General features: G+C 38.0%; 1 protein-coding gene across 3 annotated transcripts in view; it reads left to right on the top strand.

Annotated features, from left to right (window-relative positions):
• The window catches only part of lhfpl2 (LHFPL tetraspan subfamily member 2), a 109,840-nt gene that overhangs the window by 42,825 nt on the left and 40,630 nt on the right, over positions 1-26,385 (top strand). For 2 of the 3 annotated variants that reach the window (XM_008102918.3, XM_008102917.3), the window contains one exon: positions 8,783-8,850. The exons of the other annotated variant lie outside the window; for it this stretch is intronic. The gene's annotated coding sequence lies outside the window, so the exon portion shown is untranslated. The remainder of the gene's footprint in view (positions 1-8,782; positions 8,851-26,385) is intronic. 3 annotated transcript variants of the gene reach the window in all.

The following is a 26,385-nucleotide window of genomic DNA, read 5'->3' as shown; positions in this document are numbered from 1 at the left end:
CAACATAGAAATCAGAGATATTACGACATGTGTGATTCTGGCTTTGCTATTTAATGTACCTTTTAATGATCACCTTATTTAGAGTCCTATTTTAGATTATAAAAGTGAATATTTTTTGGGGCGGGGAATGCTGTTTAGGCAATATATACACACTTCATCTAAAAGTTAGATTTATTTCATTTAATGGATTGCATTGTTTAAAAAGCAAAGTGCTATACTATAGCTTCATATCTATATTACATCAGCTTTCATTCAATGGGTTTCTGTTAATTTTCCGGGCTGTATAGTCATGTTCCAGAAGCATTCTCTCCTGACGTTTCACCCACATCTATGACAGCCATCCTCAGAGGTTGTGAGGAAGCAGCCAGGCTTTGAAGCTGCAAGGCCATTCAATACTAATCAAGGTGGCCAATTGCAACATTCATACTTGCCTCCAACAGATAAGAGTTCTTTCTCTCACCCTGGACAGTTAAATAAACCTCCCTTGCTTTTCTCTGACGCCAATTCATGCAGATACTTTACTCCTGCTCTCTAATTTTGAAATGTTTTAAAATACCTTTCAGTGTTAATATTAAATGTGATATAGCTGTAAAGATTGTGAGGACCTGTGGAATCTGGGGGCGAAATTCCCAATTAACCATGAAAGAGATTGACCTCGGTCACCGATACTCTCTGACTGTTGTCTGCCTCATAGATTCAATTAACCAGTTTAATTAAGTTTGTCACTCAGAGAGACTCATCTGCATCTCTCTTATCTTTCCATTCCTTTCAATATGTACACTGCACTCACTCATCAAACACCTTGTTAGTTAAAGATTAATAAGGAATTATTTATTTCAGTTAAAGAGCGTCCACAAATCCAGTGTAATTGGATAGCTATGAAGATTAATTACTGGAGAATTATTAATCAGAGGGTTTGTGAATATATGCTGAACATTTTGCCCCTGTATGACTGAATCATTACATCTTTTTTGTCTTCTATCCAAGAAAATCTATTGTAGGCCACAAGTTTGAAATGCAGGGATCCTAAACCGAATCCGTATCAATGTCAGTTTAAATTATCTCATACAGTATATAAAAGTCCCACTGTTTTCAGCACCTATCTTACATTAACTGCATAATTAAAAGTAGTCAAGTAACAACAGGAAGAAAAAAGTGGATAAAATGCAGAATGGGAGGAAGAGAAAGAAGGATATGGAAACACAGGAGGATTTTTTTCAGGTAATTTTCTGGGTTCATCGTGTTGTGTGAACAATAATAAGGTTACAAAGGGATTTATTGCCAGTTACTCTAATAATATTACACAAGATAGTAAAGTTGTCCCTCCATATCCACAGATTTTGCATTGATGCATCCTCAGATTGAAAATATTAAAAATATTACAAAAAGCAAACATTGAATTTACTACGATATATAAGACACCATTTTACTATATCATTATAGTAAAATTATAGTCAGCAAGCAGCCAAGGATTCAAGTACTCTCAAGTTTCCTGTTCTGTTTCATGCCTTTGTTTCCTGAAAGGGTTTACCTTGGAAAAGTTCCTGTTTCTGTGTTTATGGATTTATGTATGAAGAATTGTTGTGGATTTTGATTGTCTTGACTTTATGTACTTCGTCATGTTTGGATTACTGCTATTTTGTTCTTTCTATTCTACTGACCCCTTTGGACTTTCACTCCCACCTTTTTTTATCTGCTTTCTTTAATAAACATTTTAGATAGAATTATTTGACTCTGTGTGGTGCTGGGTGAAAAGGTGTTTCAGTGCTAGGGTGCAACACATTGTATATAATGGGACCTGAGTATCTTAGTACCAAACCCCAGTGGTTGCCAAGAGCACACTATATGTAATACAACAGAAGCAAGTTCATACTGTAATCAGTATAAGAGGAGGGATTACTGCGGATAGTTACAATGCACCCACATCTTCCAAAAAAACTTCCATGGTACAGTAGACTCTCACCTATCCAACATAAACGGGCCAGCAGAACGTTGGATAAGCGAATATGTTGGATAATAAGGAGGGATTAAGGAAAAGCCTATTAAACATCAAATTAAGTTATGATTTTACACATTAAGCATCAAAACATCATGTTATACAACACATTTGAAAGAAAAAGTAGTTCAATACGCAGTAATGCTATGTAGTAATTACTGTATTTACGAATTTAGTACCAAAATATCATGATGTATTGAAAACATTGACTACAAAAATGTGTTGGATAATCCAGAACATTGGATAAGCGAGTGTTGGATAAGTGAGACTCTACTGTATTTATTTCTTTAATGTATATCCCTTCTTTCACCCAGCATAAGATTCAAAAAACATAATAAAAAAACAAAATGTAAAACACAAACCAAATATTTGCATACTTATTTTTAATTATGCAGTTCGTTATGTAAGTTAATTAGGCAGTTAGTGTAATTGCATGGCAGGGGGTTGGACTAGATGGCCCATGTGGTCTCTTCCAACTCTATGATTCTATGATTTATTTAAAAGACATAAGTTAGGGGCCAGGCTTAGCACAGGAGGCAGAAAAGCCCTGCCGTTCAAAAGGTTGGCAGTTCGAGCCTGGATCTGCCCTCCTAGCAAGTTGGAAGCAGAAATGTGGGTAGATAAATAGGTACTGCTTTTAGTGAGGATGTAATAAAGACGCCCTTAAAAAGGACATCGATTGGAGGAAAGTTCCTCAGCATTCCAGATGGAGTGACAGCAATGCCCGTGGCCGGAGTCGAGCACAGCCTCCAAGATGCCAGAAATAAGATGGGAAAAACTTCATTTACTTCTGTTTGTGTTGTCTGTTCTGGTTAATTGTATAATTGGCACTGAATGTTTGCCATATGTGTGTTCTGTGAGTAGTCTCTCAAATCTAGGCTGTGATGGAGTACTGTATACTATTTTGTCCACTGTAGCTAAAATTTTAAAAAAGTATAGCTGGAAAGGGTCACAGAAAGCGCAAGTTAAAAGGATGGGCAGTCTGGAGTGGTTCCTTTATGTGGAAAAGTCACAACATTTGGGAGTTTTTGGCTTAGGAAAAAGCATGAGGAAAGAAGGATGATATACAAGTGAATAAATTATTCATGGTGGGGCGAAATTGGCTTTCTTTCTTGTAATATTAGGCAATTGGGTCATCCAATTAGGCAGGATGGTGAGGAATTCAGGAAAGATAAAAGGGAAGCATTACTCTACCCAGCACTATTAAACTATGGAATTTGCTGCGCTGGATGTAATGGTGGCTGCCAACTTGGCAAGCTTCAAAAGGAAATTGGAGAAATTCATAGAAATAGGATTATTAGTGCATACTGAATTAGATATAATATAGATTCCTGCATTTATGTCCCAGTTGTGGGTTTCCCATAGGCAGTCACTATGCAGACAGAATACTGATCTATATAGGGCTTGTTCTGATTCAGTATTTCTATTCTCATATTCTTAATTTTTGAGAAGAAATGTTGGAGCTGCATCCATCTTAATTTATTGCATTATAATCCCTGCTCTATAGTTTTTAAAAATGTTTTTGCAGTTATATATCTTTTTTTATAGCCTCTAGGCTGACCTATACATTTACAGATATTTACCAACTTTGCAGGACATTTTCAAAGAAATGAAGAATCAGAGAATCATGGAGTTCGAAGAGACCCTTTGGGTCCTTAGGCCTAGTCGCCTCCTCAGTGAAGGATTCATACAAAAAGGGTTCATGGAGCTTCTCTGCTGCATATAATCCTGACATTCAGATTGTATTGAATGTTATTTCTTTCCCTGTTTCCTTTTTTAAACCAAAATCCCAATATAGAGCTGCAAATACATTTAAAGCAACAATATCATAGCAATTTTTGTTATCACTAGAAAGCACCTGAAAGCACCTGGATTTTTTGGTTGTTTTTTTTATCATGTCAGAAGCAAATTGAGGCAAGTTGCATCTGGGATGAAATAATCGTCCGTCTTCAAAGACATTGCCCATCTTGCAGGGGACTTCTCTCATGTCCCTGCACAGGAAGCTGAGGCTGACAGACGGGAGCTCACCCCGTCTCGTAGATTCGAACTGCCAACCTTCAAGTCAGTAGTTTAGCCGGTACAAAGGTTTAACCCAGTGGTTCTCAACCTGTGGGTCCTCAGGTGTTTTGGCCTACAACTCCCAGAAATCTCAGCTGTTATGATTTCTGGGAGTTGAAGGCCAAAACATCTGGGGACCCACAGGTTGAGAACCACTGGCTTAACCCATTGTTACCATGGCTCCGGTAACTTGCTTATAGAACATGAGAAGGGAAAGCAGACTCATTTTCTCCTCCTATGTACCATATTTATTTTCAAATTGTGTACATATGCAATGACTATTATAAACTAGCAGACTTCCTGGAACAGTGGATAGACAGGAGAAGAGTAAACACCAAGGTAAACGGCAGTCTCATCTGTAATACTTCATGAAGTTCATTTGTCATTTCTGCAGAATTGCTTTAACTAGGCACAATGGCCATTGCTTTAACTAAGCACCATGTCAGAGAATAAGATTTAGCTTGGCAGAACGTTTTGCCACAGCTTTTGAAAATGAACATTTGTCTTTTCCACCTTTCTAAAGCTGATGACAAAGAGCCAATGAAACCATACAGATTCTGTTTGTTTTATTATAAAATGAACAGACTGTATTTTTTGTGAAAATAATAGATGGATTCTATCAGTACTGAAACTCTACAGTGTTTAGGCTCTACAGTGGGCCTAGAATGACATGAACACAAAAATTAAAAGAAAAGGTTCTTTGTGGTGAGCTACAAACCACAGTTAGCATTCCCTCTTTCCCTGGGGCTGGGCCTTTCTCCATCTACAAAAACAAGAGCTGTATTAACTTGTATTAAACAGTGGCAAGAGCAGCTCTAGTTTCAGTTGTTGCCATTGGAGAGCACCATTTCTGCAGAATATTTCAGAATAGTAGGCTGGGCAAGTCATGTAGTCTTTTCTTATGCCATTCAAAGATCTGTGAAAATCAAGAGAGGATGTCTAAGACATGTCAAAAAGGTAAAACAGAATAATGTGTTCTTTAGTTTGTTAAATCTCTTCATAACAATGTATGACTGAAGTATGAAAAGCTTTCTGTCCTGTCCTTCCCACTAATTCCATTTTTTTCTTTTGTCCTTGGGAGTTTACATTGATTTTTGAAGTACAATATTTTTTGAATATGTGTACTAACATGGTGTAATGGATTGAGCATTGTGCTTTGACTCTGAAGACCAGGGTTCGAATCTCTGTTCAGCCATGGAAACACACTGGATCAGGCATGGTCAAACTTTGGCCCTCCAGATGTTTTGGACTTCAACTCTCACAATTCCTAACAGCCTCAGGCCCCTTCCTTAAGCTTAAGCGGCTGAGGGGGGAAAGGAAAGGGCCTGAGGCTGTTAGAAATTGTGAGAGTTGAAGTCCAAAACATCTGGAGGGCCAAAGTTTGACCATGCCTACACTGGATGAACTTGGGCAAAGCTCATACCCTCAGGCCTCAGAGGAGGCCAAACCAAACCGGCAATGAAGAAAACTTGCAGGAAACCTCTCATGATAGGTTTGCCTCAGGGTTGCCATTAGTCTGAATTGACTTGAAGGCAGACAACAGCAAAAACAAAGTGTTTGTTCGGTAATAGTGGGAAACAGAAGGCATTCTTTATAATCCATCATGCAAGTTGAGCAGTGACCCATGTAGATATCTGAGAAATGGAAAATGGTTAAAAAAAATCTGATGGTATACATGTCTTTTGAAAAAAAATCTACATCATACATCTATTTTGTGTTTGTCCATATGTAGGTTGTACTTTGGTCAGTCATGTTAGATGTTAATTTCTAATACGTGTTCTAGGCAAGCAAGGACTGAAAAATCCTGTTGTATAAAGGAATAGACTAACTAATGGGCAGCACTGTTAGGCTTGCTTCTATTTCACATTTCTTGCTCCTCAATCAATTAAAAGTGCTGTGGCGCAGGCTGTTGAGCAACCAGCTGCAGCCAGCTGCAACAAATCACTCTGACCAAGAGGTCATGAGTTCGAGGCCAGCTCAGAGCCCTGCGTTTGTCTTGTCTTTGTTCTATGTTAAGGCATTGAATGTTTGCCTTATATGTGTAATGTGATCCACCCTGAGTCCCCTTCGGGGTGAGAAGGGTGGAATATAAATACTGTAAATAAATAAATACATGTATTTAAAACAAAATGTGATAAGTTGCTTATGCACTCACACCGATCCTTTAGTGAAACAATATTCAGCTAATTTTGAATCGGTGTTTTCAGCTTGGAATTGAATTAATAGATACAATCTTTAGATATGTCTTAAATTGTGTTCCTTAATAGTGTTCTTTCAGGTGTAGCTTTCTGTTAAAAACAAGAGAAATCTATACTATCTGCTTTATGTTACTATAAATATATCAGGGCCTTGGTAGTGTACCGGGTTAAACCACTAAACTGCTGAACTTGCTGACCAGAAGGTCGGCGGTTCAAATCCGCAGGATGGGGTGAGGTCCCATTTTTAGCCTGTTTCTGCCAACCTAGCAGTTTGAAAACATGCAAATGTGAGTAGATCAATAGGTACTGCTTTGGTGGGATGATAACGACACTCCATGCAGTCATGCTGGCCACATTACCTTGGAGGCATCTACGGACAACACTGGCTCTTTAGCTTAGAAATGAAGATGAGCACCACCAATCCCAGAATTGGATTCGACTAGACTTAATGTCAAGGGGAAACCTTTACCTTTACTATTATAAATATTGTAATAAAATAATTTCCATATAAAGCTTTACATTTGAGCCAAATGTGCTAAATCTGCTATCATCATTTATAGCACTGGAACATTTACTAGAACATTTGGAAATTTCCAGAATTTTTTTTTCAGACCTACTGTTTCTGTGAAACCCACACCACTAGACACAGAAAAGGTTAAGCATCTTTCAGTTGTCATTCAATTAAGTATTTCACTTAGGCTAGATTCTGTTCCTCTGTGGGGAAAATGGTAAATTTACATTGAGGTACTTTTGTTTGAGATGTGTTCTTTTCAGTGTTGTGCTTTTCGCTGTGTTCTTAGTTCATGTGTATGTTTTCATCTCATTTCATGTCTTATTTTGTATTTGATTTTGCCCCTTTTTCTTGAGTACCATTTGTTGACTGAAAGGCAAGATACGCATTCAATAAATTAAGTTACCACTATTTATTTACTCTTGAAAATTGGAGGAGGAAGGGGCAGGTGGCCAAGCTAGCTGGTAAAGTTTTCTGACAACCAAAAGCAATGGCAATTCATGCTGTTTTCCTGCCTGTATCTTCTGCTGTCCTTACCCGCAGATCTCATGGTAGATGTGATAAGATCTCAGATTGCATGTTCTGTTGAAAATATTTTAAATCAGTAGTTGACAAAGTTTTTCTGCATTGTCTTTTATTGTAGTCTTCTAGAAGGGTTACAGAGAGTTCAGTGCTATTTCCTTGTTTGTTAAGCAATATATCAGTGCCTTTTGCCATAGTTGAAAAGGATATGTTTAGTCTGAGGTGTGTAGGCAAAAGTTTCAGACAGATGTTTCCTATAAACATGAAAGTTGAGTGCTGTTTTTGTTCTACAGAGTACAATATGAGGCATGAGCAGAGTTGTGAAGTGATTTGTCCATGCAAATGGAAGTGTGCTTAATGTAATTTTCTCTCTGGTATGGGGCATTTCTTTGCCAGTTTTATAGTGGGGATTGTACTATCTTGAGCTTTAAGATAACACCTCTCTTTCGTTTTGCAAGGGGGCAGGAAGCTAAACCAGCCACAACGTAGAGTGTGGGAGGAAAGGAGACACTTGATAGGGACATATAACATTTCCTTTTGTTTGTTTTTGTAATGGTTTTTGAATAATAGAAAAATGTGGTCATCAGATATAGCTACACTGTTGCATGTTGACAGATGTCAGTTACACAGTTAAAACTGACAGTCAAAACTAAGAGCCACGTGGCCTTTCAGACTAAACAATGAGTCCTTTCTATTTAAAATTTATGTGTATTTAGTAACATTAATTTTTGTGTATAAGAGTATACAATAATAACAAATTAATATCAAGAGGCAAGAAAAAAGGAACAAGGAAAACAAAAGGAAAAACAAAAAAATGAAACAGCAACACTACCAGTCTAGGAATACAAACTTTTTTTAAGCTTAGCTGTATGCAGAAATGATTGCATAGTATCCCTTTAATTGCTTAATTGTTTGAGGCTCCATAAGATGAGAGGAGAGTTGAAGACACATACTTTAATTTTTATTAAAAGGCAATATTCAGTAATACGTATTATCATTAGGAAACATAATTACAGTAGTTTTGGCCCATGAGCTCTACTGGAATAACATTTCTGGGCCAACATTGCTGAGTCTCACTCCATTATCTCCTTTGTATTATGTGCCTTAAGGTACAACCAACTATTGCAATCTTGCATTAAAAATTTGGATTTTGAAGACTGATTTCCAGGTGGTGAAAATTGTACACTATTTGAAAATTCTCATTGTTTGTACACTATTTAAAAATTCTCATTGTTATGATCAAATACTCTTTGGGTGAGAAGGGCGGGATAGAAATATTGGAAATATTGGAAGAACTAAGTATATCATTGAACCAGCCAAATAATTCACATCTTGCAAAATATTCAGAATGTTAATGTTATCAGTCAAGTATAAGTTTTGCGTCAATGAAATATTTTATCATTTTTCAACATGGAGCTATAAAATGTGAAGTTGGAACTGAGTAATGTCTTGAGTGGTATGCTTATTTCTCACACCATACCTCAATAATTTTTCCAGGTATATCCTGTATTCCTGAAGAAGTGCTCACATTTTCCAGGAAAGAAATACAGTGATTTACAAAACAGGTGAGTAAAACATATGGTATATTTCCATAAGCTGTATAAATCTGAATTTGGGAGATGGAAACTCTGCTCTTCATGGCTAGCAGTGAGCAGTATTTGTTTGCAGGTTACACAAAGAGTGATGGAAATCAGACAAGGGCCGGGCTTTAGCACAGCAGGTTAGCCATCAGCTGCAATAAATCTTACCAACTGAAAGATTGGCAGTTCAAAGCCCAGGTCGGAGGTGAGCACCCAACCTTCAGCCCAGCTCACTACTCACCTAGCAGATCGAAAACAGCAGTGAGTAGATAAATAGGTACTGCTTAAGTGGGGAGGTGTTTTAATGGCACCATAAGGAAATACCAGAAAAAGGAGGAAGTCTGTGAACAGGGTTCTTCAACATGGAGAATAGAATGACAGCACCCCCCCCCCCCCGTGGCCGAAATCAAGCACAACCTCCAGGACGCCAAATATGGGAAATTTCTATATACCTCCATTTGTGCTTTGTCTGTCCTGTCTGTATAATGGCATTGGATGTTTGCTTTATATGTGTTCTGTGATCTGCCCTGAGTCCCCTTCAGGGTGAGAAGGGCGGAATATAAATACTGTAAAATAAATAAATAAAAACTTTATCATTATAGATGTCTTTTAGCAATCATAAAGTTAGTTTAAAGAAAGCTGCAGTAACATTTCATTTGTTAATTCTGCTTAAAACACCATGCTTTCCATGCTTCCAAATATGAAGAAGCTGGAACTGCTTGGCCAGGCAGATATGCATGGTATACTAGAAAAGAAAAAAACTGGGTTTAGTCCTTGCAGACACTTTGAACTGTCTTTATCCATGGGCATTGTCCTATCCATTCTCATTCCTTCTCTTTTTAATGTGAGATTTGCAAGTATTTAAGGTACAGGGGTATCCACTGAGGTTTGGATTCCAAAATCTGTGGATCCTCAATATGGATGGTGACATAGTAAAATGGTATCTCTCATATAAAATGATAAATATTTTTTAAAAAATACTTTCAAACTATGAATGGTTGAATCCATGCATACAGAGGGCTGGCTGTGTTTGTTTTGATATCGTGCTTATCTGTGTCAACTTATATTGAGACTAAGGTGAACCTATCACTGGGTTTTCTTTGTAAGATTAGTTCTGAGGTGGGTTTAAAAGGTAAAGGTAAAGGTTTCCCCGACCTTAAGTCCAGTCATGACCGACTCTGGGGGTTGGTGCTCATCTCCATTTCTAAGCCGAAGAGCCGGCGTTGTCCGTAGACACCTCCAAGGTCATGTGGCCGGCATGACTGCATGGAGCGCCGTTACCTTCCCGCCGGAGTGATACCTATTTATCTACTCACATTGGTATGTTTTCGAACTGCTAGGTTGGCAGGAGCTGGAGCTAACAGCGGCCGCTCACAGTGGGTTTGCTTTTAGTTTATTCTGCAACAGAGACAGTGTGACTGCAGTTCTTAAGACCATGTTCCCAGGAGACCAACTCACTCATTTTATCAATACTTAGGCAGAAAATTCTAATTCGTCCAGGAGAAAAGAACTGAAAAAACAATCTAGAAAATGGGAATCCCTATACATGCCCATCCAGGCCACAATCTTTCTCCCCACAATTGGCTAGTCTTGAACATCCAGCTTATTCACTTCATTAGTTACTGTTGGAAACACTACCATTTCAACAGGGAAATAGAACAACCACATTCAGTAACATGGATGCTTGCTTTCACAACATTTTTCTTCTCATGTCTCTTAATACCTAATGGGTTTCCCTGGTCAAGTGGGGATTCAAACCCTGGTCTCTAGAATCATAGTCCTAAACTCAAATCTCTGTATTATCAGGACAGGGAACTTTAAATGGGTACTAAAATATATGACAAGAGTATTTTACCATACATTTCATATAAATATTTGCATTTTAGCATTGGAAACACATAAATGGCCATGACTTTGGAGTTGAAGATATGTATCATTAACATAAATTTGTGAATAAAAATAACTTGATCTGCCTATCCTTACTCAGTGAAAACAACTATAATCTGTCAAGAACAAAAATGTTGCCTGCCTCCCCTAAGATTAGCACCATGGGCAGCCTAATGCCATTAAAAAAAATCAAGTGTTTTTAGCAATTTGATTTGTAAATTGAAGTTGTAAATTGATGCAGCCGAAAATCCCATTGGCTTTTTTAGCTGCTGCATCACATTGTTGGCTCATGTTCAACTTGTTGTCCACTAAGACTCCAGGGTCTTTTTCATTTGTACTGTTGTCTGTGCATTCCATTTTTTCTGCTTAAGTGAAGTATCCTACACTTCTCTTCATTGAAACTCATTTTGTTAGTTTTGGCCCAGTTCTCTAATCTGTTAAGGTAATTTTAATTCTGATCCTGTATTCTGTCCCTCCAAACTTGGTGTCATCTGTAGACTTGATAAGCACCTCTAAACACATTCCAGCTTTAATTAATAAAGGGTTTCATATCTTGCTTATTTGTTTTCTCTGATATGTATTTTGTTTTTATTAAGGGGCTTCTTTGATTTCTTGTCTTTACAAACTCATGGTCTTTGAAGATATATTTTAAAAGCCTCATGTATCTCATGTTGCAGAAACCAAACATTCTGATATTTGGAAAGGAGTGACCTAAGCAATATGGGACAGAAGTGATTTCATCTTTGGACCTTGTCCAATCTTTGTAGCCTATAACTCTTAATATTTTGAGCACGGAAGTCTCCCCAGAGTGTATTTCAAGCTCTGTTGTGTGAGATGAGATCAACATCTTGTATGCAGCAAAAAATCACTCCTTAATTACCAACAATAAATCAGATCATCTTTTTTTTTAAAAAAAAAACAGCAAATGGACAGTAATTTAAACCATTTGCTGGATACTGCTCATATACGTTGTTCTAGCGAAAAAGCTGATTTTTGTACAACAGACTTGTTGGTTTTTTGATATAGTTGTCTGGTTAAAGAAAACCACATTGTTGATATCAAAATAACTGTTGCATTGTGATGCGGAAACATAATAGGTATAAATCTGTTCTGCTAACACAGGAATGAATCCTTTGCCTGATGTTCCTCTAATGAACAGTCACCATTGGATGCAACCTTCAGTTATCATAATTCAGCACTAAAATACATGTACGCGATAAGGGATGTAGTTGCCTTCTCCTTCTAGATTTGCTTCACTGGAGCACCTTTTAGGTGTCACAGGATGGTGGCAGAGCAGGGCAAATTCAACTGCATGAGTATTGTCCATTGTCTTCATGCAACCTTCATAGCTGTTTTTGAAACTTCTAAAGACCTTTACTGTCTATTTTGTTCCATATAGCCATTTGAGACGTATTGTGGGCCTAAAATGCAGGGAAATTTTCTCTCTCACACACATCATGGAGGCTGCAATGTGAACAAAGTTTTTAAAATTTTGGAATTAGGTCACAGGTACATAGTTTGGGATTGCTCACTGATCCATCTCTGTCTAAGTGGATTCCATAACTCCGAGTGTTTGGTGTTGGCTCTAAGGCATCAGCTGCTACAGCCTTTCCTGGATAGGGATAACAGTCATGTAGTCCATGCACTGGTAAGTTCCTGACTACTACTGAAATGTACTTTGTGTGAAATTGCCCTTGGAGATGGCTTGGAAGCTACACGAGGGCAAAATGCCGCAGTCTTAAAGGAACTGCAATATCTGCCAATTGACTACTATTACTATGGCAATGAAAGTGGCGTCATTGTGCTAACAATGTGCAGTGTGAAAGGATCTTCCAGTCCAAAGTCCAATATTTTACGCCATGCTGGCTCTTAGATAGGCCTAAATCAGAGGAGGGAAATTCTATTCTCAGCCTGTGGAGCTTCCCTGCACAACACAGTAAAATTCCTATCACTCTTCTGGCTTTTCCAGTTATCCTGAAAATATCAGATGTCTTCCCAGCCTTTTTGACAGTATTTGTGTGCTACAAAGGGAGGAGGAATCTCTGCCTTTCCCAATTACACTAATAGAAATAGTTATACTGTTGGACCTCACCAGTGATGTCTAAGAGAAATAGATCTATATATATAAAAGGGTAATGAAATTTCGGCCTAGGACAAAACAACAAAACCACACATCCCAGAAACACTAAACTTGGCAGCACAATCCCTCATCCATGCCTCTACGTTCATACAACAAAAAGAAAAGAAAAATAAAGTCCTAATTAGAGGGAGAGGAAGAATTGTTTTTATCCAATTGCTGCCAGTTAGAAGGCTAAGCTCCGTCAGGGGAAAACCTTTACCCTTTACCTTAACTACCACTAATACTTCAATACTTTGTTTCCCATACCATCATACTTCGCCACAGCAATGTGTGGCCGGGCACTGTTAGTACATACTAAAACTATGAATTATCTGAGCAGTGCCTTTCCTTTAAGAATTAGTTTTATAAGTGTAGTTTGGCTTTGTACCTCAATGCATGCTGCATACTATTTTGTTCTGTGTTGTGTCTATCTGTTAAAAGAGTCCTGACATTTAGTCTTTTCTGAGGTCCTTATTAAATCAATAGAGCAAAAGAAAATATTTTCATAGAGGTGTGTATGAGAGCGTGTGCACACTCACAAAAGACAATACACTTCAAAACTAACGGGAAGTTGAAGATTTTAAAAAAGAGTTTGAAACATTTGCTAAATAAGGGAAATATTATTCCCTGCAGATAATGTGTTTTGTTTGTTTGTTGGGAAACGTCCGACTGGGGAGAACAAAAGGAAATCCAATACTTGGGAGGTTGAAAACAGCTATTGAATTCAAACTGGTTTTCCAGATCAAGTCAAGAATTTTTCTTCTTGGAAGTTGGATGCATTTCAGGTCACTTCCTGAGGCTGTCAAATTCATTATGAATGTGGTAGTAAAAGGGTCTTGTGGGGGAGGGAGATGGCACACATGCTGAGGCAACTGTTCAAAAAAGAAACAGCAATGTAAGTGTTCATAAAATTTGACTTGGTGTATTCTATCCCCAGTGACTGGCCTTTTGGTTTGCCTTCCTGCCAGCTCCCCTATCTAAACTTTATTTCATTAACTAGTCCAGGCATATTGTTTCTGTATTTGAAAAGCCTGGTGTTAGCCAATTTTTTAAATATTGTTATACAAACTTCTGTTCCAGATACAAAAGCTGCATGTTGTGCAAAGCTAATGTTCAGTACAAGTTAACTCCTGGGACACTCACACACAGCTTTAGTATCTGTTCTTGCTGGCATGGATGGTGACCGGGGGAATTGATATTTCTAGGGATCTCTAGGTTATCCTGGAGGATCTAACAATTCCTAGAGAGATGTTCTCTCAGAAATAAAAATAGTGTTACTGTATTCACATTTTATTTCTTTTAGTGGAATCCTGTGTCCCGACCCCAGCGAATGTAGAGGACTGAGTGCATAGATAGTTCTACACAAATGTATGGCACAATAGGGATATTTAGCCAGATTTGACATATATGGACATACAGGAGGTAATCCAGCCTGTTAACCACCCTCCTTGAATTTCGCAAGTGATCATTTGGTGATTTCCCAGCTTTTGCACCATTTCCCTTCCCACTCAATTGTAAAATACATTCCTAAGGCTTAGTTCTTGGCAAAAAAGCCATAGAGACATATTGGATATGACCACAAGTTCTATCTAGTTGAACCTCCTGCCATGTAGGAATTTACTAAGAAAGCAGTTTTTAAACTTTAAAAAATGTGAATTTCATGCCCTCCTCCTTTGGTTCCATTACTCTTGGAATGTGACCCTTGACAGCTGCCCTGAAATCAAATTCTACCATGAATTGAAAAGCGGCCTCCCATTCTTGGCATAAAGTAGAAATGGGCAACTCCGGCAGGACTGAGAGAGAAGTCTCTGTCTCTCACCCTCTCAGTCCTTGAGGAGCTGTTCAAACTGCCAAATATATCAAAGTCTAAACAAACCTTTAAGTGTTTTGAAATCCTCTTTGGGTTCCATTCATATTAAACAGTTGTAGCTGTATGATTTTACCCTTAACTGCCATGGCAAAGTTGACAGTTTGGGGAAGGATACTTACACAACTACCAAAGCACTGGTGCTTCATCTTACTGTAAAACCCAATATTTCATAGTGGAACAATGGCAGTTTATTTATTTATTTCATGTCAAAGGCATTGCATAAATAAATAAGTATAAAACTGATGATAGAAAGGGAGTACAAGCAGCTAAATTATTTTAGACCAAAAGCGGGCAACAGCGATGGCATTGTCTGTAGTTTTAAACGGTTCTTCCTCTGTGCATGAGGTAGGGCGTTGTGGGCAAGCATACAGGTGCCGAGTGGTTTGCTCTGCTCCCTAATCGGACAAGGTGAAGGATTCTTCTAGGTAGTGCCATTTTGCCACTGACGAGACTCTAGTGCTCTCTAGGTGAGAATTCAAAGTATCTTTGATATTCCATAGAATTTTCCCATGACAGCTAAAGTGAATTTATAGCACTATAATTGAATAGTGTGAAAGAGTCCCCAGTTTTGAAAAGAATAGATTTATTTAAAGGTTAAAGTGTGCCAGGAATCTCTGTGATCTATTTAAAAGATGAATGATTACTTCTGGAGGCTTCCAGGACATACAATTAAGGGTGTTCTGGGGAGAAGGTTGGGGTTGTTATTGTTGTTGTTGTTGTTATTATTATTATTATTATTGTTATTGTTATTGTTATTACTACTACTACTACTACTATATTTATTTATACCCCACTTTATCTCTCCCGAAGTAGATACCAAGGGTTACAAAAACAGCTTGGAGATGGGGCTGTATATGCCAATTATTGGCGCTGCCTGAACTGGAGTGAAAAATAATGGAAGTCCTCCAACTAGCAAACTAGTCAAATGTGGGCTAGGCAATGTTACTATTCAGTGGATCTGTAATTGGTTAAGTGACCGAACCCAAAGGATGCTCACCAATGGTTCCTCTTCATTTTTCAGTTCAAAAAAGATATTGACAAGCTGGAAGGTGTCCAGAGGAGGGCGATTAAAATGATCAAAGGTCTGGAGACCAGGGTCTCAAATAACTATGTTTAGCCTGCAGAATAGAAGGTTGAGAGGAGATATTATAGTCATGGATAAATATATGAAAGGATGTCATAAGGAAGAGGGAGCAGACTTGTTCTCCGCTGCCTTTGAAACTAGGACTAATGGGTTCAAATTACAACAAAGGAGATTCCACTGAAAGAACTTTCTAACCGTATGAGCTGTTCAGCAATGGAACTCTCTGCCTTGAAGTGTGGTGGAAACTCCTTCCTTGGAAACTTTTAAACAGAGGCCTTTGATTGTGTTTTTCCTGCATGGCAGGGGGTTGGACTAGATGGCCCATGTGTATTATTCTATGATTCTAGATTTACTTTCCACAAAGAGAAAGTGCCTCCATCAGGGTTTAGGGGATTTGTCCCTCTGCAAGACTATGTCCCACCCTATTCAGTGGATTTCTCAGTGACTAGAGTGGGCATTATATGAAAGATATGACAGGAAGGTTTGTTTCTGTAAGCTTGTTTGCCCATGTCCAATTCAATACAATCAATACGCCTTCACTACAGATTAAAATTGTATGTGTTTTAATAATCTTATAAGATACAGTCAGGCCTGTAGCGAGGGTTTTTTTTTAGGGGTTCAACCCCCCCCCCCCGAAATTTTTCAAGTTATAAAAAAAATCTCGTTTACTCATGAATTTTAACTGGTTAACCAAATCCCCATGCTAAGTCTATGAGATGCAAAACATTAAGAGTCCCTCCAGGCACTATCTCAAGCAGATATTGACAGGTTTGTAGCGGGGAGGGGTATGTGCTAGGGGTTCAACCCCCCCCCCGAAATTTTCAAAACCCCTCCCGAATTTTTTTTCTGGCTACGGCCCTGGATACAGTACATGTACGTGAATGTCTGGCATTACTGCATTTTGGATGGTCCTGTATTTGTGTTTGAAGGGTTTGTTTATAACATTTACAACTGACACTGTAGCTAACCTTCTCAAGGTGGCACAGACAGAATAAAAGTATGCACAATGGAAAGAATAACATTGCTTGAAAGTAACAGAAATGGAAATGTAGCAGCAATTGCAATATTTTAAAAGTCAATGATAAACACTGGGGCAGCTAGAAAATGCAACAATATGTAAACAGGGAAAGTGTTGTATTTTGAAAAGCACATTTAAACATACCATTAAGAGTAAAATAGATAGCAAGATGAGTATTAAAATTACAGAAGGCTTAAAAAAGTTGTGTTTGCTGCCAAAATGTGCATAGAGTTGGTGCTAGGCTAATTTTTTAAGAGGAGGCTTTTAACAGTTTGGAGGTTATCAAAGGAAGGCTGTTCTTGAGTAACCTCTCCTGAATCTTAGAATATGGAGTGATGTATAAACAGCATTACATAAACATTACGTAAGGTTTTCATACTTAAAAGTAGTGTGCATGCTAGCAAGGCAAGTAAGGATTGGGTTTGCTGAAAAATGTGGACATTTGTGTCTGGTGTAGTGCTGATTAAGTCTACAGTGACATTTTTGGTGTTTGTTTTTGTTTTTGTAAGACTGATCAAGATAAAGAATTCCTATATATGCTACTCTGTATTTTCAGAGGAAGTTACTGGCAACCCAAATACCCTAAAGGTACCAGGTTCTGTTGAATTTTGGAAACTAAGCAGGATCAGCCCTAGTTAGTACTTGGGTGGAAGACAAGGAATTATATATTTCAGAGGGAAGAAATTGCAAAATTAGCTCTGAATATTCGTTGTCTAATAAAATCTTCTGAAATTAATAGGGTTGTGATAAGCTGAAGGCACAAACACACAAACATTTATTGTACTTAATGCAATTGCTGATTTTACTCTTGGTTAAAGAGAGCCAGTGTGGTGTAGTGGTTTGGCCATTGGCATGTGATTCTGGAGACCAGGCTCGATTTTCTGCTCAACGATGGAGACCCACTTTGGGCAAATCATAGTCTCTCAACCTCAGAGGAAGGCAACACCTTGCAAAGGAAACCCTGTGATAGGTTTGCCTTAGGGTTGGCATAAGTCGGAAATGATTAGAAGGCATACAACATGAGAACTGAATTGGAGTGACTATTAGCTCTCACTGCCCTTCCAGGTTTCCTGTGCTGTGGCAACACCTAATGAGCATCACAAGGTTCATACTTTTTGTCCAGCTTCATCTAGGCTTCATTCTCACTTCTTAATAATTGGATTTCAAAGAGAGTCATTGCTTCAGATGCAGTCCATCTGTTTTGTTAAATGCCCAGCTGTAGACATATCACATCCCCTCTCCTTTTCACATGGCTCCCTGCAATAACAGGTTTAATTGTCACAGGCTCCTAAGAAGCAATCTGATTAGCAGATGTTAAGAGGGGACGTTTTCAGCAGGTTCTTGGTGTGAAGTGGTAATTTGAGAGGTCTTGTGTGTACGGGCTTGCAGAGGTCTGATTGATGGGTTGCTGGGCTTTGACTCGGCTAGTGCTTTGGAAATGACATCATTTCCACCACCGCCCGCCCCACTCCATCAAGACCAGGTGGAAATGTTTATGTGGAGAGCAGCCAGAGTGCCATTTGTACAGCTGGAAGGCTGTTGCTCCTCATAAGCAAATCAAGACAAAGTATAGGAACTCCTCCCTCGTGCAAAGCATACCAGCTGCATTCACATTCAGCTTTTGTACTGTCTTAGAAATTAAGGAGGGGAAGGGACTTACTATATTTTATTTATTCAGGCTTTGCTAAAGCACCATTGTTCTGTTGAGTATATTATCCTGAATGATTTATATTCTAATCCAAAAGGGGTTTTGAACTAGGATGGATTTTCTTACATTTCCCCTGTTTAACAGGGCTTTGTTTTACAGCAGTAAGTCTAAATTACATTGAAAGTCTATTAGACAGGGTATTTCTTCTTATTAATAGTGCTTAAACCTTTTAGATGCTTTACAAGTAACTGATACTGCTGTAAACAAATGGGAACTGCAACGAAATGGTGCAAATTGTGGCCAGCCGTCTAATCTTCTAATCCTTCCTTGGTCTGATCCAATCCTATCTTCACTATTTCTCATCATTTCATTGTGTCTGCAAATCTGCTCCAGAAAGTTATTGTTGTGTACCTTACAGTTGCTTCCTATTTATGACAACCATCAGGCGAGTCTGTCATGGGTTTTCTTGGCCAGATTTGTTCAGAAGGAGTTTTGCCAGTCCCTTCCTTTGAGATTGGGAGTGTGTGACTTGCCTAAGATCTCCCAGTGGGTTTATTTGGTGAAGCAGGGATTTGAATGTGCCAAGGTCAGTTAGACCTCAGTTACCATATCTATAATTATTTGTGGGGTTTTCTCCTAAGATCAAGGGTATCACATTACTTACATGGAGTACCTGCCTGTCTCTTTGACTGACTGACTGTTGTGTGAGTATAATATTTTAATTTTAAAAAGTATAGTATAACCATATGGATTCTGTCTCTGATCTTCTGCCAGCTGATGTCATAAGCATACATGATTAGCTGAGCATATGAAACATGTTCTTGGATGAGCAGTAGTATAATTGAAAGTGTGTGATCTAAAGAAAGGAATATAATAGATTTTAAAGCAAATAATGAAGAGTTCTGATGCCTGGGATCCATGTGTCCCGGCACCCTGAATGTGGCTTTCCCAGATGGTTCTGGGAAGCCTGCAACAGATCATGGAAACAATAGTATTCTCCTGTTTTGTCTGACCCAGCAACTGCTAACTCATACATACAGACAGTCTCCGAGTTATAAACATCAGGCTTACATACAACAAATAGTTCAGAATGGGGGTGAAACAAAATGTGAGATGAAATGTACCCCTTGAAAGGGTAATTCACTTCTGGAAGAGTTATCATGCAGGAAAGGTGTCACCAGTCATCAAGCCACATTTTTCACAATCCAATTATCACAGGAGCAGAAAGTGAGGTAAAATCTTCTGAACAGGGGCACAAACAGTGAAAGAGACATTAAAGGGGTGTTGACCCTTCCCTATGTTTTCCACAATTAAAAAAGGTCTTTGTCTAGAGTAACACTTTAAAAATGTATCTATTGCATCTTAAATACAGATTCAACTTGAGAACAAACTTACAGAATCTATCTTGTCCATAACTTGGGGACTGTCTGTACTCAATCTCTGAACATGAACTATCCGTTGAACTTGCCTCATTACATTTTAAAGCTATATATATCCTTTTCTTTTTCTGTTTTGAAATGGGATGACTCAATACACAATATTTGAAGTAGCCATGCAGATGTGTATAAAGCAGTAGTTCCCATATTTGGGTCTCCAGATGTTGTAAGATGGACATTGGCTTCCAGTGGACACAGATACTAATAACACATCTGGGAAGTCCAGTTTGGGAACCACTGTTTAAAGTGCTTCTTCATTTCAGTCCATTTCCTGGTCATTCTAACAGCAAGAGCTACTCAGTGCCAAAAGAACTGTAGCCACAACAACATACTCAAAGGAATGCCAGCATTCAAAGAAGTATTTGAGAAAACCTTAGGGAGAAAATAGGTTGTGTTTAAAGCTTTAGAACAGCCTACTAAAAACAGTGCCAACTCAGTGGCCACAAATGCTGAAGTTTCTTTTGGTGAAGGAAAAGAATTGAGGACAAATATCTGGGGCTGAGGCAGATCGGAATGGAGAATCTTAGAAGAGGACTTGGCTTGAGTGAGTGGCACACTAAACAAGAGCATGCCATAATGCCACATTTTGTTTTATATGAAATACAAGGAATATTTCAATGTTAAACCTTTGAACCATTGTCTTATAACAGAAGGTGACATTTTTAATGAGTGAGGTCTTTCTTCCACAAATTCTAAAACATCTGTATTTTAAATGGAGCTATTGTTTACAAATATTTCCATTTGTGTCCCTGAGCAGCAAGAGTGAGTGGGAATAATTTAAAAAACAGATAGAGAGGAAATCATTGTATTGTCCAGATGGAGTTTTATACATGTTATTTCCACAGTATTTTTTCCACTGATCACCTCACTGTTAATCTCATCAGTGTTGAAGAATAATAGCTCACCCTAGATAAACAGTTCTATTGCCACACTAAAGGCTAGCAGCTTTGTGACATTCAGATCTTTCCTTCTAAAAAGTAAACATTTGTTCCTTTTAAGAAATGGGAGAATCAGAGTTATTTCAAAATTGTAATTATAGTGGTAGCTAATGTCTGGGTTACTGCAATAATTGCTTGCTTAAAGCACCATTGTAAGCACCACTCACAGGTGTTCCTGATCAGATTATTACTTTGTGCCCTAACATATACCAATGAAATATTGTATTAGACCAGTGGTTCCCAACCTTTTTTTTTTTTTTTTACCAGGGCCCACTTTCACCAGAGACCACTTGACCAGGGACCGCTCTCCAACATTAGTACCAAAAGGGCTATGAATCAGTTTTTGGTCAAGTTTAGATTAGGTTTGGTTATTTGGGGTGCTGATTCGAAAAATTGCATTGACTAGACCACATCAGCTCTAGTTTCTGATACAGAACATATGCCATCCAGTAGTCGCCATCTGCTCACCTGTAGAAAACCATATTTAAAAATCAAGGGCTGATGTAGTCTATCCAATGCAATTTTCTGAATCAGCACCCCAAATAACCCCAACAACATGCCAAAAAACAAAGACACCAAGATATTTTTTTTTTTGGTTTGGGCTGTGTTATTATCCGTAGTAGTAACTGTGAGACTGCGGACCATATTTTAGTTCTTAGGGACCACTGGTGGTCCACGGACCACTAGTTGGGAACCACTGTATTAGATGAACATTGCAAGTTCTTTTGAAAATATTTGGAATTTAACATTTGGGACTCAAGTTGTCTTGCTGGTTGTAAAAAAACCCTTAAATATTTTGTTTGTATCATCCCTCTGAGCTTGATTACATGGCTTACATTGAGATGTCTATTTATTTGAAACTTCTAGACTGGAAACAATATTACCCCTCTATTGTTCATGTTTTGTTTCACGTTTACACCATTGGGTTGTTGTTGTTATTCTTGTTGTTATTTTTTATATAGCATCATTGAATATACACGGAACACTACAAAAAAGCAACAAAAATGGATCCTGACAATCTAAAATATATGTGTGTGCGCATACAAACAGAGAGGGAAAGAGGAATAACAAATCACAAAATTGTACAATACAATTGCAAAGCAAATCATCCCGATAAAATGCAAATTAAAATGCATACAGTATTATATAAATCAAACTGACAGTACATGTAATCAAAATATACAAGACTGCTGTGATTTTCTTAGTGAAGTTAGCATTGCTAAATAACCACTTAGTGTCACAAAAATGGCTGTTTGGTGGAGACAGCTTACCAGAAAAGCACTGCACCCTTTGTGCACAATGACAGAATGGAAGAAATCTAAGTCGTGGAAAGGTTTCAGCAACCCCTCTCCCCTGTAGTTTGCTTTTGCAAATTAGGATACATTTCTCATGTGAGAATGAAGACAGAATAGTCCAAATTGTCTTAGCATACACTTTTAACCACATGGATAGTAGTCAAAATAAAGTTATACACTGCATGAAGGAACAGCAAATGAATTCAAGTCATTTTGAATGTACAGTTTCATTCCCCATATCTGTGTGGGATCCATTCCTGGGCTTCACTTGGATAAGTGAAGCCTCAGATAAAAGCAAACTCTATTGAAATGAAGAATAGCTCAAGAATACCATAGAACCGTAATGGAGGACCTAGAAAATGCCTAGGGGATAACATATTTTATCTGAAAGGGGATAGATGAAACTGCAGGTATCGATCCCATGGATGCATTTACATCTGAATAAGAAATTTACGGTGCTCCATGCAGTCATGCCAGCCACATGACCTTGGAAGTGACTATGGACAACGCCGGCTCTTTGGCTTAGAAATGGAGATGAGCAACAACCCCCAGAGTCGGACACGACTGGACTTAACGTCAGGGGAAACCTTTACCTTTACCTAAGAAATTTTACCTGTGAGAATATTATGCAATATGCCTATAAATAGTTGTTTGTAATATGCTTATAACATGAAATATTTGCTTTTAGCTTTTTGACTTGGAAATAAATATTTTTAACAGCTTAACATTAGGGCCAGTGTCAAATCTTCCTTTTGGGCAAGATGGTTGAGAAGGCACTTGTCTCCCCATGGTAGGCATTTTTGAATGATACAAGTTACCTAGTCTCATTTCAAGTTGACTTCATTAAATTAAAGCTTAATGTCTTCCAGAAGCTCTAGCCAGATCATTTTAAATCATGAGTATTAAATTATGAATATTAAATTGTGTAATGGCTTTTTAATACAGATCTTTTAAAATCAAGTTTTAACTGGTTTATGTATTATGCATGTTTAACTGATCATATATATTGTATTTGAATATATTGTTATTCCATACAGGTAAGAAATATTATTATCACTGCTACTGCTGATATTCTTGGCACATTCTTTGGCATGGTTTGAAGGGGAAAACGTAGTTGGGATATTATAAAAACATTCCAAATTTAATTTCTTATAAATACAGAAACATTTTGCTTTCCTTTGAAATGTTTTGGTAAATAACTTATGAGTTCTTTGTTCATATATCCAGGATGATTCCTTTGTCTATTTCAGAAATGTGTTGATAAGAAAATATTGGGAATGATTGTGACATAGGACTTTTTATCCTGTTCCTTTTATTCCCAGCACCCTCCATTTTTGTAGTGACTGAAAAAGAAGAAATATAGTACATTTATCATAAATTTGGTGACATGGAGTTGCAAATTTTAATCCATGTTCATGTTCAGTTGAGGGAATTGTTTTGCAGATATTTTTCTACATTCAAAGTCATCTGTATGCAGTGAGTGCTGTAGTATTCTTCAGTTGAATTCATGTGTAATCAGTGTAGGGTTAACTATCTTAAAAGTTAATTAGTTTGGATCCCCTTGTGTTTACGCTTGAGTGTAAACTTTGTATTTGTGGCACAGACATAAATGTGTATGAAACACAAGACTAGTACAGTACTAAATTCTTTTGTGGTGATATGTGGACAAATTTGGAATTGTTACGCAAGATGCCAAATCTTTTGCTAAGTGATGTATTGTGAAATCTGACTTTGATGTAATTTCTCAAGAGAAGAACGCCCTTATCCTCAGCAAATGATGTTGTTGCCCCTTCTTTTTTTTCCTTTTGTATTCCATTACTTCACAACTTTTCCACTTGCGACCCCTTTTCATCTGATATATGTTTCTTTACATCAGATATATAGGTACAGTATATAAAATAGATTTAAATCAAACATTTACTGATAATAAATCAGCCGACTTTAAAAGCAAAGGATCCCTGTCAAAGTGCGGAAACAGATTTTTCTTAAAGCTATTAGTCTCACTATTTAGAGCTCTTTATGACATGATAGTTTTCAAAGTACAGATAAAACAAGCCCCTGTTTTGAATGTATTGGGATACTGAGTGCAGAAAGAGATGGAGAAGCAAGATGAAGATGAAGAAAATAAGCTCATACAGGATCAAGGAATAGACAAAAAGCCAGTGAAGGGATTTAAGGAGAAGACTAATTGTCAGAGCAATGAGAAGAGAGAATTTTTGGCAGCCAAATGCATGTGACTAGATTAAGATAGGACAACTGGAGAATAAAGGGAAGAAGACGGCAGTTGTCACTTTGAGAACACACTAGCCTGAAGTGTTTTATTAAAGGGAAAGTGAGAAAGAGGCTCATTTTTGTAATGGTTGAATGGGAGATGTAACATGATTTAATGAAGGACAATTTAGGGAGCAAAGGAGATGCAAGAATTGGAAAATCAAAATTTGATACTATTGCCTACATTAAGTCTTTAATAGCTTTCAAAGATCTACAGAGATACTCACAGGAACATCTCAGCAAACGGGAGTCCAAAAGTAGCAGGTTAAAACCCGGAACCTCAATTGGTGGCTGATACCAGATGAGAAATTCCCTCCTGGGCACACAGAAGACTGGGTGACTTGGAAGGCACTGAGCAGACTGTGCTCTGGTACAATGAGATACAGAGCCAATCTTAGGAAATTAGGCTTCAAAGTGGAGTCCATGACGTGAGTGTGGAGAAGAGCAAACCACAGACCACTTACTACAATGCAGCCTTAGCCCCGCTACATGCATGATGGAGGACCTTCTTACAGCCACACCAGAGGCACTCCAAGCTTCTGGTCAAAAGAAATCTAGTATAATGCCAAGTTTGTAACTTCGTTTATGTTTTTTAATACATTATAACTGTATCCTCAATTCGCTTCTGACATGATAAATAAAATCCAAGTATTTGATAGCATAGCACAAGTTGAAGGTTATGTCTTGTTTGAAATGTCACTGCTTTCAACTTGCCGTTGGTTCAGGCAGTTCTTTCATTTCTGTAGTTCTTTTAAGTTCTTTCTGCTGAGAAAAAGAGCAGTAGTCTTTATATGAAACACCTTGTGTGAGATGCCTTTGCTCTTTTCTTTACTGATCTAGAGACCAAGATCTCCACTAGACTGCCACTTTTGCATTCTTGATGAGGGAGTGAAGACACCTCTGACTTAGACGCTGACAGAGTTGAAGTTAATAGGGGTTCTCTTTCCATTCCAAATGGATATCTGTGTATATTTCTAGGTATAGGAATGTGCACTAGGGAAAACAAACCTGATGCCATAGTATATTTTCTCTCTGTAGATGAGATTTGGAATCTTGATTAGCAGCATGCATAAAATGATAGGCATGATTTCTGGCCCAGAGGTTGAAGAGCTGCACATGGATATGAATAAATATATAAGGATATACATGGATCGGATTAAGGCTTTTGCACAAGGTCTGATGGATGATTGGTATATATATTTGGTGTTGCATTGTTTTAAATTTTTATATATTGTATTTTACTATGTTATTTAATTATTTTAACTGTTTTATTCTTATTTTATTGTATTATGATGTACTGGTAGTGATCCTACCAGTTGTGTAAGCCGCCCTGAGTCCCCTCGGGGAGAAGGGCGGGGTAGAAATATTGGAAATAAATAAATAAATAAATAAGGATGCATACTCGTACAGTAGAGTCTCACTTATCCAACCTTCGCTCATCCAATGTTCTGTATTCTCCAACGTAGTCTGCCTCTCTAGGCAGCAATGTGCAGCTGTTTCTCTAGGCAGCAACGTGCAGCCAACATGCCCAACAACAACATAAGTGCAGCCACACTCCCAAACAAGTGGCAGACCTGTTGTAAAACATGATGTTTTGGTGCTTAATTTGTAAAATCATAACGTAATTTAACATTTAATAGGCTTTTCCTTAATCCCTCCTTGTTAACCAACATTTTCGCTTAGCCAATGTTCTGCTGGCTCGTTTATGTTGGATAAGCGAGAGTCTACTGTATATGCAAAAACACAGGCAGACACAAAAGCAGAAGCAGTTGACCATTTTCCTGCTCCCCTTCCATACCAATGTACAGTTATGTGGAGGTTTAAGCCTTCCCTCCCTGCTTGCTGAGATGGGAATACTGCAAAATAAGGGGGAGTAAAGTCTTCCAACATATGGACACACTATCAATTTTTGCCAAGATTTCTCCAATTTCTCCTTATAGCAGCACTTGTGTAA

Source organism: Anolis carolinensis, chromosome 2, assembly GCF_035594765.1.
Source record: "Anolis carolinensis isolate JA03-04 chromosome 2, rAnoCar3.1.pri, whole genome shotgun sequence".
NCBI classification, from domain to species: Eukaryota; Metazoa; Chordata; class Lepidosauria; order Squamata; family Dactyloidae; genus Anolis; species Anolis carolinensis.
This window is presented reverse-complemented; position numbering and strand designations above follow the sequence as displayed.